The sequence below is a fragment of the Convolutriloba macropyga genome, unplaced genomic scaffold (assembly GCF_964194025.1).
Source record: "Convolutriloba macropyga unplaced genomic scaffold, txConMacr16.3 SCAFFOLD_666, whole genome shotgun sequence".
Taxonomy (NCBI): Eukaryota; Metazoa; Xenacoelomorpha; order Acoela; family Convolutidae; genus Convolutriloba; species Convolutriloba macropyga.
The window spans coordinates 16,154-31,379 of record NW_027450502.1 but is presented as its reverse complement, the minus strand read 5'-3'; positions in this window follow the sequence as shown (position 1 = coordinate 31,379).

The following is a 15,226-nucleotide window of genomic DNA, read 5'->3' as shown; positions in this document are numbered from 1 at the left end:
CCTAAAAAATCAAAAATTCCCCAGTCTGAGTCGAGCAAGTTTCAAAGCTCCTTTTTTGACCCTAGGATACGCCAGAAATGTTTATGCTCTTCGGCCTAAGTCTTGCATACCAAGACAACTTTTCTTTAATATTTGTATTTCTGAAAGTCGCAACCATGGTAGCAAATCAAGCTCTATAAATACATCATTATTCGCGCCATTGGCACACAAGTTGTGGTTAAAAACGGAAAATCCCTTACTATAGATAATATTGAAAGTGAATGTCAACCACTTCTGACTTCTTCAATAAAATCAACTTAAATAAATAGCTTCAGTGGAAATAGGTTGGGGGAATGGAAATCAGGAAATGAATGGGTTTTGGAGGACGAAAGTGCAGGTGGGGGGAGGAAAATGAGGGTGTGGAGGGAGATAAAATATAAAGGAACTTGGTTCCTTTACAAGGATGTTGGATGGAAGCGAATAGTGAAGCAGCTCTTTTAATTGACGTTTCAAAAATTAAGTTTCTCCAAAATGTTTCTTCAATGTATCTTTGTTAAATTCTGAAACTAATAATTATTTGTATTTAAACAGTTATATTCAAAACCAGTTGCATCATTATTAATGGAAGGGTATTGACAGGATATCTACAGCGTCGTTACATGCTGCAACTAGATGACCAATTCCATTCACACTTCCGACTATCAACTCGAGTATTCCATTGGCAGCTGTAAATAAGGATTGGAACTGTCTCCTTGTGCTGAAAATTAACTACTTAAGTTATGTACTTTATTTACTTTAGAAAAATTCTAATTTGAAAAAATGCATTATCATTATACCGAGAATTCACATAGGTGGCATGTTGTCTCTTCATGCATCATTCATCAATTTATTCAATTTGGAAATAACGCAGAATAAACCTAACGTTTAAATTGTACGTTTATAAGAAAACAGCTCCAGTCGAATTTGATTGGTTATCTTGCATTGTCTTGCAAGAATCTGGCAGGATCTTGCAAGAGGATACATCGATCTGCAACATTTTCTTCCAAAATCTTGAAAGATCTTCCAAGATAATCCTCTTGTATCGACAACGGCGAGTAGTAAATCAACAAAGTAGGATCATCAACTACTGATAAAGTAGTACTAATGATCAAGTAGTATCAACAAAACATACAAATTTGCAAAAAAAGATGTTGAGATCGTTTTGTCTCACAATTGCGTACTCTTTGACGCTAATTTTTTTTATAGAAGCTGTATCATGTCAACATTTTTTGAAGGATTGCGGTGCTTGTATAGTGTTCTAATTCGTTTGCGAACTATGAGCTCAACTAAAAACATAACCAACTATTGTCGGAATAAACGCTAATGAACGACTAGAGGGGTCTAATCTATTGTAGCCTGCTTAATTCAGGGGGAAACTATGCAGATAGGTGAACTAAAGAATTCACTGAGTGCTTCAAATGACATGATTTTGTCAATTAGCAAGATTTTAGTTGACAAATTAACAACACTTTACAGTTGGTGTCTAGTAACTTGCGCCAATTGAGTTCAACTGTATAAAATGCTGAGCGATAGACAAGTTTAGATAAAATGCAACGTAAACAGTTAAGGGCTTAAAAATATTTCCAAAAGTCAAAACGGTCAATCAAAATTTTTGCTCGGGAAGGACAGAAAGTTTGTTCGCGAACAGTATAAAAAATATTTTCTTTTTGATCTCTCTTCGCAAAAATATGGGAAAAATGAGATGTTTGAACAATTATTGACAATAGCAGACGCAAGAAACAAGCCATTAAAAAGAGAACCTTTACATACCCAAACTTCTTCTTTATATGGTGGAGAAGATTGAGCAGCGTAACTATTCAAAGAATTTATCATCAGGTGTAACAAAGAATTTACAACGCCGATTCATTCAAAACTAATTTTAGTTATTAATAGTGGCGACACAAAAATTTTTCTAGATACAACCAAATGAAGTGTTGTAAAAATTAAACTATTCTTTCTAATATACAACTGTTTCGTTAATTTTTTTTAATTTTACGGTTCTTTGAGTTATTTGCTGAAAACCTAGCATTTCAATAGCAATTGATTTCTAAAAAAATGGATCTAATCTTCTCGCGTCAGTATCTCTGATGACCGGAGATGAGTTATCTGCTGTAAATTATTCTACTAAGTCCAATCTGCAGAGGCCGGAGGACTGGTAGCTGTTTAGAGCCGCATAATAGAGCGAACTTTTGATTTATTTCTATTAAAAGTTTTGAATTTTTAAAAATTTTGCGATAAAAACAAAAGCTCACTGCTTATTTGACAAACTTTTTGACTGCTGCTTCCTGACACTCGAATTTTGGGTTCAATTTGTTCTCACTAATGATTTTTCTGAATTCACTCATTGTCTGATGACTTTGCTGAGTTCTATCGTTGTCCGGTTTTCGTGAGATCATTACTTCTGTCTGATAATTTTTCTGATCTCAAGTTGAACTTTTAATGTCCCGCACCTAACTTGCAGTTTAGTTCGGTACTGAATGGGGATGTTACTACATAAACATTAAATATTGTTTCTCCTTGAAAAGCTCAGAACATTAAAAGTGGAACAATCTTTTATTTAAACCGATGTTGGTGGAAAAATTATTTTGGTGCCGTTATCTCAATTCGGGAGTTTTGCAAAGAACCAACATCAAGTTGTTTCACAAAAACAGAAATTATAAGGAGACTTGTGATTCCTCTTTTCGGCAAGAGTCGTTGTGAGGCAAGTCTTTTTCGAAGTGATTAACTCATAATAAGAATTTTTATAGAATTTGTCTGCATTGTTGAGACAAATTTGTTGAGAGCTGATTCAAAATTGTCCTCTGAGTCAGAGAATTTGAGAGAACAATGATTTTGAATTTTGCTTTGATTCAGAGAGGTTTCAGAATCGATACAAAAGATTCTGAACACTTTCTGAATTGGTACCGAAAGTTATTGATACTCTGAAAATGTTCGGAATCGGATTTGCTGCTGACTGAATGTTAGGTAGGGTTGACTTTTGGATCTTTGCAATTATAACACCCCCGAACCCTCAAAATTATATAGCCCCCATTATGTTATAGTAACGGTACTTGGGTGTTTGGGGGGTATATGTTGTATGACCCCTAACCTGGGGTAGGCTGGGGGGCTATAACGGGATGAACCGAAATTTGATATACATTATGTTCTAAAACTAAGCTAAAATTATGCTCTAAACTACTGTTCTGTTTTCTCAGTAGTTGTGCTAGATTCACTAAAACAAAACTTGATTACTTCGAAATGTCATGTACAACTTCAGGATAGCAGGCAATTGCAAATCTTTGATATATAGAAATTGTAAACAATGAAATGTTATTTCTCCAGAAAAGTAAGTTTCTTTTGTTTTCAAAGGTTCTTATTTCCAAGTTTTTGTCGTGTCGAAGTTGTCGGGTACATACAAAAAAAATTCTTTTCACCACTTATGCTAGAAGGTTCAACTAAAAAGTGTTACTTAGGAATGCGCAAAATTATACATTTTCAGTCTCCAAAATGTGAACGAGCTAATTCTAACCGTATAATCAGTCCCATAAAATTGCAACGCAAATGAACGTTCGAAACAATCGCGACATGCAAATGAACATGAAAGCGCTAATCTCGGCATGTTATAAATTGAATTTTGACCTTTGAAACGTTCGATAGCCTTGCAACTTCATGGGACTGACTATACCAGTATGTAAAGATCAAAAGGATATGTACATTTTTGGTCTTAATGGTTTTTTTCATACAAGCGCGTGAAACTTTTAAATGAGCCACTTTCTCGTCTGCCTGGTTATTTTCGTACGCAAATATGGCCTGGAAGAGGATAATCATAACCTCGTTCTGAACGACAACCTTCAATTTTGTAGATTAATTAAGGCGAAAATATTAAATATAAAAGTAGCTAAAAAAAGGAAACATTGAATTCCGCGCCAAAAGTAGATAATAAAGTGTTATAATTCACAACTCGGCAGTGTAAATGTTTCACTTTTATATTGAAAACATTAAATTTCTTGGAAAAATGAAAACTAAGTAAGGCTGCTGTATTAAGATTCTGGGAGACTAAGATGATAGGAAACAGTTCCTGGAATCCAAGGGGATAACATCCTGAGAAGAAAAGACAACACCCAGAGAGCCATTCCAACACCCACTGACAACACACGTATTAACACTCCTAGTGTGAAACCTATACAAACATTCAGAACTCAATTAGAGAGTACTAGTTACACATTAATAAACGAAACAACTCCCCTCCCTTTAAGTAAGCAATAATTAGGATATATAATTGAAAATTGAGCTGCTGTATATTAAAGCCCACTAGGCTGGGGTTGGATACATAATGCAGAGAAGTCTTTAAAGCAAAAGAATATTTTACTGAAAAATTAATTTAAAGTTTGCTCGTTAAATAAGCAGTTTCTCACTGTAAAAAAATGCTTCTGAGAAATCAAAATGCGCCATTAATAATACGTGAACTCATGCAACTCTTGCTGATCTAAATGTTATTACAATAATTATTTTTTTTTCAGATTACTGCTTTGTTGATTATTGCGGAATTGACCTCTCTTCCGTGCCCGGATCGAAGTGTCAGCGCTATCAAACGCAAAATTATGTAAAATTGGCGGTGAACGCGTTGAACTTTTGTACAATCTACGTTTGAGTGTAGATATTACATAATTTTGCGTTTTTAAGCTTAAATATTAAATATTTTTGCATTGAATTTAGCGTTGATCTTATATAATTTTGCTTTGAGTTTAGCGTAGATCTTACATAGTTTTACGTTGAATTGTACATAATTTTACGTAGATCTAACAAAACTTTTCATTGAATTTGGCGTTGATTTGACATGAAAGAATCGGGTTCTGAAGAGCAATATGGTACGGTGGCACAAACAGGAGGTCAGTGGTTTGAGTCTCACACACAGCTCAAAGCGATGAAATTTTGTAAGATCTACGCTAAATTCAAAGCAAACTTTTGTAAGATATACGTTTAATAACTTCAAATTCAACGCGTTCGCCGCAATATCGTGTAAGAGAATTGAAGCATTTGCCAAGATACAAGATAGATATCGTTTATCTGATACAATTTTAGCGTAACTCCTCGGCCCGGTTATTAGAGAAACATTGCATATAAACTTCAAAAACGAAATAATATGAAGTTGATTGTTATGGCTATGGATATTTGCAACCCCATTTATACAACTTCTGGCATCTTGTTTGAGTTTCGTACAGCAGATAAGAATAAAGCATGGTTTTTACTTTTTTACGCCTATCGTTCCTAGGAATAGGGACCTAGGGACCTCTAAGTACTTATTTGTTGGGTCGAACTGACCGTTTACAAAGGCCTGGCGTCGGGAACCGAAAAGATGCAAGAGAACTATATCCTTTTTCGTTTACTCGTATTTACAATTCGTAAGGATTTGGAAAAGCCACATAGTTAACTAGTCGACCCTAGTAACCGCTGATCTTATAAATTTGGCAAAATTCTTTGGCCCGGGTATTAAAGAGCCATTGCATATATACTTTAAACACGAAAAAAAATGAAAGTTATTGTTATGGCTACGGTTACTGTGATGCAATCCCTCCAACGTCTATTTTACATGTTTTGGCATCTTGCTTGAGTGTTATATAGCAGACAAATAATAATGCCAGTTTTTACTATTTTTATGCTTATCAGGAATGGGGAAAAAACGCAAGGATCTAAAGGAACATATTCGTTGAATCAATCGGACTGGTTTTTAAGATCTGGCATCGTGAACCAAAACGATGCAAGACAGCAATATCGAATGCTAGTTACTCGTATTTAAAATTCATGCGGATTACGAAAAACCCACATAATTGTAGATGAAAATTAATGTCCCTAAAAATGCGGTTTCGGTATGTTGATGAAAATTCACCTTTCTCTGCTTTCGCTGCGGAATTTTCAACGAACCAAACTTGAGGCAATACTCCTCTTAGATAAATATCAATAAACGCAAGTTGACTCGAATTGAGTCAGTGTGCTTGAACTGCACTATTTCATAACTAATTGAGGCTATTAAACCAAATTACTGATCAAAATTTTATTAAAATTAATTAATAAAATCATTTAAGTATTGCCTTACGTTTCAATCACCCCCTTTATCCAAAAAAAAGTCGTCATATTAGTGGTGTGACGCCTAAGATGGTATATCATTCATTTGTTATTAATTTCTGATTTTTAGTCTCGATTATAAACTCAGGTCCAATTTATACAGGTCCAGAATAATTTAAGAACTTAAATTGAGAAAACAATAGTAGTTTGGAGCGCTGAATCTAAACTCAAAATTTGAGTTTGGTTAGAGCTCAAAGTAGGATATATATTAGGACGGGCAAAAGAAATTTCTCAAATGGTTTCATAAAGGAAAAAAACGGCGGCATCGGCCACATTACCGATGCCCATTTTTGTTTCTTCTCCACAAAACCTGTTTGATCGTTGTTTCTACCAATTTTCCTAAACTAAAGGTCACTCTTTATAGGTGAAAATTTGGCAGCCTTTGCGATTTCAAACACATCATTTCTGACGGTTCTACACGAGCTTGGTAGTTAAGATTTGAAAAGCCCATTTAATCTAATGATCAACTCAAAGATTGCACAATAGCTAGCATTAAGAATAATAAAATTATGCGCATCGGCAAGGATCTTATCGCATAAATTTCTATTCTTTCTTCATTAAGTTATAATATATTTACGGTTACTGCGAGCGAACGACCTTCAAACAAGAGAAAGCAATTGGTCCACCGTCGCGAACATCAGTGAAATTCATTGAATACACAATAGCATATCGAAACCATCAGGAGAATAAAAATGGAAAAAGTCCAATATTTGATAATCTTGATGTTTCTAAGGCTTCAAATTATCTAATATTCTCTATTAAAGAAGACGAAGGGGAAATGTTTAAAGCCTGTGCAGACTTAGAGCAAATTACTGTGGTTCCTGAGGAGCTGTGTTTAGAAGGTCAGTTGGCCACAGTGGGTAACAGATCGGCACACCTATGACACTGTACTAAAGTAATGTTTATGTTGAATACTTAGCTTAGCTAAGCTAAGTATTCAGATTACATCATTCTAAAAATAGAATGATGCAATTTAGCTGAACCATTCAAATTGCGTAAAATGTCCGTCCGTCCGGCCAAACGGACATTTTACCGTCCAGCCAGCAGGACGGGAATTATCCCGTTCTGCGAACTATATATAGCAAAGAAAGAATCACAACTTGAGAAATTAAGAATTAATAACTCAGAGAAACTGAGAATTTAATATCTCCAAATTGAGAAAGAAATCTCAAAGTAAAAAGTAATTCGAAGTGAAATTGCTAACACAATCTTCTCAACTATATCGAATCACGAATAGTTAGAGATAATCTTCACGTCAGGACTTTATCCAAAAGGGAATAATAAGTTACTGATAACAACTAAAAGTTAGTAAAGTTTTTACTAACTTTCCCGACCCTCTCCTCTTTTAGTTAACTCTTATAACTTTATATTTTAACTTTCATAACCTCATAACTTAGCTGTAAATTTATCTATGTTCAATTTCTATAAAGATTATATAAAACTTATAACTAGATCAATTAGTCAAATTTACTTACTTAGATCATTAAATACTTTTATGAGACTTATCAGGCTTAGAAAGATAGCATATACTAGGAGTACGACCATCGAGTCAGAAGTTTGAACCTTCGCACCCCCTACCCTCTAGTATAAACTGGTGCGACCAGTGAGGCTCGTATAAATATTCTATCTTCTAAGTACTTTTAAAAATTAACCAAGTTAATGGCCTCAGGCGGAGGAACTGGAAGTGGCACCGGTACTGGTGGCACTGGTACTGGAACAACCGGTACCGCTACATTAGTAAGAACACTTACTGATACACCTCTCTCCCATCCAAATATGTCACTTGTTACATTCTCGGGAAATGACCCCAGACAAAACGCAAATGAATTTTGGAGTTCTGTAGAACAAAAAATAAACTTCTCTTTGGGCACAACGTTACCTACAGATGCTGCCGCTTTAGCAAATCACCAAAATAGACGCAAAGCGCTATTTGGATCCTTACTGACAGAAACCGCATTAGAGTGGTTCAATACTATTGACCCCACAAGAACTCTGGATCAAATAAAAGGAGATTTCATAAACCGGTTCACAGATAGTCGTGACCAATTCAAATATCGACTTGAAGTTGAGGGAGCAACCAGACAGGAAGGGGAATTAATTAAAAATTATTTCCACCGAATTAAGCATGCTGTTGATAGAGGATGGCCTGAAAAAATACCCGCAAGATTAACTGATCCTGGCCAAATCGCTACTGAACGAACAATACAGCAGCGACAAAGAGAGCAAAAGTATATTGACTTTGCTATTAGAGGCCTGCAACCCCCATCTTTAAAGCGCAAAGCTCATGAATACAGAATAGAAAATCCGGATAAAACATGGGACGAAATACAAAATCACTTAATAACAAAGGACCTAACATTTACTGTTAGCACTGACGGAACAGTAAAACAAACAAATGATAAAATTAGTAGCCTTGAAGCACAAATTAAAGAGCTTACTAGCCTAATAAGAAATAACGAAGTCAGCGCTCTTAACTCAGGTTCCTTTAAAGACCCTAATGTAAAAGGACGACCAAATAATACACGCTTTTGTAACTATTGCCGTAATCATGGACATTCCATTTCTAACTGCTCTAAGCACAGAATTGATGAAGGATTTAAAAAGATGAAGAGAGAACTCACTGAGGAAAAGGAGAAAAAGACATCCTTCAGTACTGACTACAAAAAGCAGACTAACAGTAAACCGTATTTTAATAACCAGAATCGCCCAAATAATACTAACAGTGGATATGACAACCGCAGATACGGAAATAAACACTATAATAATAATAACAACAAATCCTACGAACAAAAATTTCCCCAAAACAACCAATTTAGTCCCCATGAAACTGAAGCTAGGCAATATTATGAACGTGAGAATCAAAATTTTCAACGTTCTTATCCCCCCCAAGCGCATAATAATCAATTCCAAGCATCAAGTAGTAGATATTATGATCAACAACCCCGCTCGTCCCACTCTGTTCACTGGGTAGAGGATCAAAACCAACAAACAGAATATTACGATCAGAATAATTACACCGATGCTATCACAGATTTCTTTCCTTTAAACTTCTAAAGTCTCCGAAAATTAATACAAATAGTAATCCAAAATCTAGGATTTACCTAAATATGTATTATTTCACCACCGGAGACATAAATAAAAATAGTGGACTTGAGATTGAGTACCTGATTGACCCAGGCTCGACATGTACGATAATAAATTACCCCACATTTCTAGAAATGCAAAAATTGAACCCTAGCATGAGAATCTTCTCAGTTTTCAATATCACAAAATCCTATAATGGATCACAAATTCGTATGCTGGGCCATACTACAGTAACATCATACTTTGACACTGACGGAAAGTATGAAGCAAACTATAAAGTATGGGTTACACAAGAAGGAACGTCTAACCTGATTGGTGTTGATTTCTGCCATATTTTCTTTAAAGCTCTGTATTTCGATATTCCTGCTGTAGAGTTAAAAGAACACACAGGAGTAATCAGTTATGGAACACTGAATAACGAAAAACAGTATCCACAAGTATCAGAGATAGAAGCAATAATCTTGTCTCAGCCACTTTATATACAGGCAAGATCAACCTATCTGTACAAACACCAAAACACTGATTTATGTTACCCCAAAGGCACTTCATTTCTGCCGCACAAAAATACAGTAAAGACAGAACTAGTGTTTATTAACACAGTCTGTACACAAAAGGAGAAAACACTACCTATACTAATAGAAAATCACAAAAATCACCCCATTACACTTAATAAGGGTATTATTGGGTACGCTGTATGTGATCTAGTATTAAGTCATGATACGCGCAAATTCAACATGCGCGATTGTAGTGAGTTCGCATACTCAATACTCAACAAGTATGAAGAATTGGATAATTGTTTCATGCTTAGTACAGTTGTTAACTCAGTACAAGAGGCTGAGTCAAACGAGTCCGATAGTTGCATAAATTATATTAACCACGAAGAACAGTCAATATTCAATAGTAGTATGGCTATTGTACACACAATTTCTAAGGACTGCGCTATGAGCAAAGGCTTTGCACTCATGCTGTGTAAAAGGTTCCCCGACTTGAGAGAACATTGTAAGTGGCAAGTAGAAGTGAACGATCGTGACGGAAATACAATAAACCAAAATGTATTACAATACATTGCTCCTAGTCTCGGACACCAAATCTTTAGTCTAATAACTAAAGAAAAATACAATAGTAAACCGACTATTGAAAGTATTACAACTGCACTATTCGAACTTCGCAATATACTTCTAATGCAAAACATTAGATGCATAGCTATGCCAAAAATCGCATGTGGATTAGACAAAATGAACTGGTCTGAGATATCTGCCTTGCTATACAATGTATTTAATTCTTCGGGAATTAAAATATATGTTTATGTGAGTAAAGCCGAAATTAATCAAATGCCGTCCTCTACGCAATACACAGATGAAAGCATCGAAGAGATATTTGGAATTGTAGGCGATGAAATTGTAAACAAATGCAAAAATGATGCTGAAATAGCAACTGATTTCTCAAGTGATGCAAAAACCTTATGCAAGCCCAATAATACCGGACAATTTCCCAAGTTTAGAACAACTGAACAAAATCACTTCATTATTCATGAAGTTGTACAAGAAGGACTCGATACACGACCAAAAGATGCAAGTAAAAACTATGCACACTATATCGAGTATCTTAAAAAGTTTGACTTCACACAGAGTGATTTAACAGACGATGAATTCAGAGCCCTTCTAGAAGTTCTTCTAGATGATGAGGATGTATACTCCCATCACAAATATGACATCGGCCGCACGAAACAGAAATTTCACATACCCCCAAAAAAGGACTGCGAATTTAAAAAGCAACGTCCCAGTAAAGTTCCCCTACATTTGCGTGACAAATTAGAGGCATTAATGGACGAATTAATACAAGCCGGAATAATACGAGAGCTAAATGAGCACGACGATTTAAATAGCTGGTTTGTAAATCCAATTATTATACTGCCTAAGAATGACTATGTAAAACTTGTAATTGACGCTCGCTACCTCAACTCAATTACAGATACAAGTAACTCAAGTTGGCCGCTCGAGCCACTACAAGTTCTGATGACACGAGTAAATGGAGCATATTTCACAAGTAGTGATTTGTCGTGCGCTTATCATCAAGTTCCCCTTACAGAAGAAACTCAGAAATTAACTAGTTTTATTGTAGGTGGACGTCAATATACCTATCAAGTCGGATTTTACGGCTTAAAGCCCCTTCCGAATTTCTTTAGTAAACTTATGCGTTATGCATTTGGACCGCTAATAAAGAAAAAGCAAGCCATCACTTATACTGACGATACACTGCTACAAGCACAAGATAAACAGGAAATGTTCACAGTAATACGTGAATATCATGCACTACTGCGTAAAGCTAACTTAAAAGCTGCGCCGGATAAAACAAAATTTTTCTTACGAAAAGTGAAATTCCTTGGGCATGTAATATCGAAAGGGACACTTAGCCCAATCACTTCGCGCATTGCAGATATACAAAACTTAAAAACGCCAGAATCGAAAACCGATGTCCTCAGCGTATTAGGGGCGATGGGATTTTATGCAAATTATGTTATAAACTATCATATAGACGCAAAACCGCTATATGATTTAGTTAAGAATGAAACGAATTTCGAATGGCTGGATAGCCACCAGCAGGTATTCGATAAATTGAAAGCAAAATTTGCACACGATATTTCCGTCGCTATCCCCAACCCAAAATACCCCTTTCATATACATGCTGACTCTTCCAACTTAGGAACTGGTAGTATACTAATTCAACAGTTCCCCGAAGGGAAAAGAATTGTTTCTGCAAACTCCCGTGTATTCGATAAAGCAGAACAGAAAATGTCCCCACAGCATAGAGAACTGTGCGGAATAATATCAGCATTACAAACGTACGAGTTCTACATTATAGGCTCCCCCTATCCAATATATCTATTCTGCGATCACAGACCTATACTATTCCTCTGGTCTCGCCGCGGACAATTATCACATAGATTCTTTAAGTATCAAGTCGTGCTTACTAAATTTCAGAATCTAAAGATAATATACACTGAAGGTAAAAACCTTGCTTTCCCCGACTTACTTAGTAGACAAGTCCCGCAAGAAGAAGCGAAAAAGTTCCAAATTGAACACAAAAAACAGTCCCAAAGGACATTCGCTTCTACACATCGGATTATAAACCAATAAACTATTCAATACTACACTGTGACGAAAAGAAAGCACCCCCAAATACTAGCTATCCGGTAATTGCACATATACCCGGACAGAAAAAGAAAATACTAAATATAACTGACGAAGATTTTAGTATTAACGACGCAAGCGACGATATAGAGCAAACATGTAGTGCAATATACAATATTGCCGACTCGTTCAGATATGGACGACAGATAAATCAAATCAGAAAAATGTCTTCGGAGAATGTATCTACAGAGAGCCTTAACGATCATACATATGAAGAAATACCCGAAGAGGTACATGCAGTTGACGACGGTCTTGACGACGAAGACTGGTTAGAATTACAAAAAGGAAATGTAGATATATCCCTGATACAAGAACTAGAACCAGCGAAAGAGGAATACAAACAACGCACGCACAAGTGTGACATTGTAGAACCGACGACTCTACATACAGAAGTAGTAAAAGTATCTTGTAAGGACTTACTACTAAAATTAACAGAGTTCACCAAACAAGCTCAACTAGACACAGATACAATTCTGCGCGAACAAATAAATGATCCGGTTTTACAAACCGTTCGCCAGTGGCTAAAGGCAGGCAAAGAACCGCCGAGCACAAGTACAATTAAGCATTGTAAAGGATTACGTGCATACAAAAATATATTTAACCTTCTACTACTCGAGGAACAATATGACTTACTATGCTACAATAAACCAGACGAGAACGGTTTATACGATACCAAAATATGTGTTCCACTATCGCTATTTATGAAGTGTTTTGAGTTAGCACATAATAATCCACTAAGTGGACATCGCGGAGACACATGCACATTTAACAACATTAGTAGATTCTTTTATTGGCCCGGAATGTACAAATGGGTTACAATGCTAGTACATGACTGCTTAGATTGCCAAAAGAATAAACCACAAAGACATGATCTAAACGAAGCCCCCTTAGAACAGTGGGGAGAGTTAGAAACAACCCCGTTTCATACTATACACATAGACCACAAAGGTCCATTTAGGCCTTGTAGTAATCAGAAGAAATTTTGTCTAGTTATAGTAGACAGTTTCTCTCGCTTTATACAAGTGTATCCATCAAAAACCGCTGATGCACCAGAAACCGTTAAGCTAATTGAAAAATATATTACCCGATTCGGAATTCCCCAACAAATAGTACATGACAACGGTACTGCATTTTTGAGTAATGATTTTGTGCACTGGACGCATGAATTCGGAATTACTTTAAAGCCACGGACCTCATACTCACCTTGGACAAATGGCAAGGTTGAAGTACAAAATAAAAACTTAGCAAATTATTTGCGCAGTTTTATTAACGACACCGGTTCAAACTGGGCTAGTCTTACTAATAAATTTGCCTTCGCGCATAATACTGCAATAAATTACAGTACAGGATATACTCCGTACGAAATAGTATTCGGTATTAAACCGCAAATTCCAATTTCCCTTAAGCTTGGCTTGCTGCGGGATAATAGACGGAATTGTATTTCAGAGTATTGTAAAGACCTTCCCTTACATACTCACTGTGAAAATTCTTGTAAAAACGAGAAAGTAGACAAACTACTACAAAATAGATTGTCCAGTACTATACTACAACGTGAAAATGAATTTAAAAGTATATATAGTAAAACATATACTCGCTGTCGGCAAATTACAAACAAAGCACACGAGTATAGGAATAGATTTAAATTGGGTAGACCAATCAAAATCGGTCGTAAAGTTCTACTAGAGAATCACGCTAAAGGATTATTGAAATCCAAGAAACTACTAGAGTTACGCTCTGGACCATATACTGTTACTAAACAAATTACTAATACTACGTATGAAATTGTTCACGACACAACTGAACAAAAGAAAGTAGTGCATAGAAATCACTTAGTAGAATACTTTCCTAAAGAACAGGAAATAGACAAGTTAGTACAGGACTATAGTACTAACTATGATGATTCACAGGCCTACTATGATAGGTTCAACCAGTACTCAATAAATAGATTCAATCACCAAACAATTGATAACCCGGAATATATGCCGTGGCCTATTATTAACAACGCAAATAATCAGGCTGAGCAAATAACATCACCGCAACCAGTTGAATACTCAACTACTGTTAACACGTGCCGGAGTGCGCCTAACAGCCCATACAAAACAAATAGAAATGATAGTGAAAGTACACTACATATCAGGAATTTGTTTACCCCCCAAAGTAGTTCACAAAGTACTACGTCCAATTCCCATACATTTAGCCCTACCATTAGTTCAACCCCCCACCCAGTAAAAATAAAAACTAATCCTAATCCAATTTATTCTGATGTCAGACCTCAGCGAACACGGACTGAACCTAAACGCTATGGGAATACAATCCCATCAGATTTAATTCCAAAAGTCCAAAAGAAATAATTCTTTTATACAAATCTGTTATAAAACATACGAAATTACAAAAATAAAATATACATACTATAAAAATATCTAAACCAAAATTAACAAAAATTAAAATAAACGAGCCTTAGCGACTTTAATGAGTTTAATGTATTCGCGGGTAATAGTACAGTCTCGGAAAAGCAGCCCGCACCCCAGAACAACAGACAACCCATATAGTTGCTGGGCAGCTCTTGCTGTCTCAGGGGTCCACCACACTCGCCACAGATCGAACACATAGTTCAACATTTGTTCGTGGCATTCAGGGTTTGGTGATGCTAGCTTACGCTCGAACTAAAATTCAAAAATTTTTTTTTTCCTACCCCATTATATTCCCAAAAATAAGTGTAACTCAGAAAATTTACCTCTTTCCCCAACCAACATTTGAAGTACTGCACTGTAGCAGGACATATTTTCGTATATTTTAGTAAATTTCTGTCTTTATTATTTATGCAATATTCC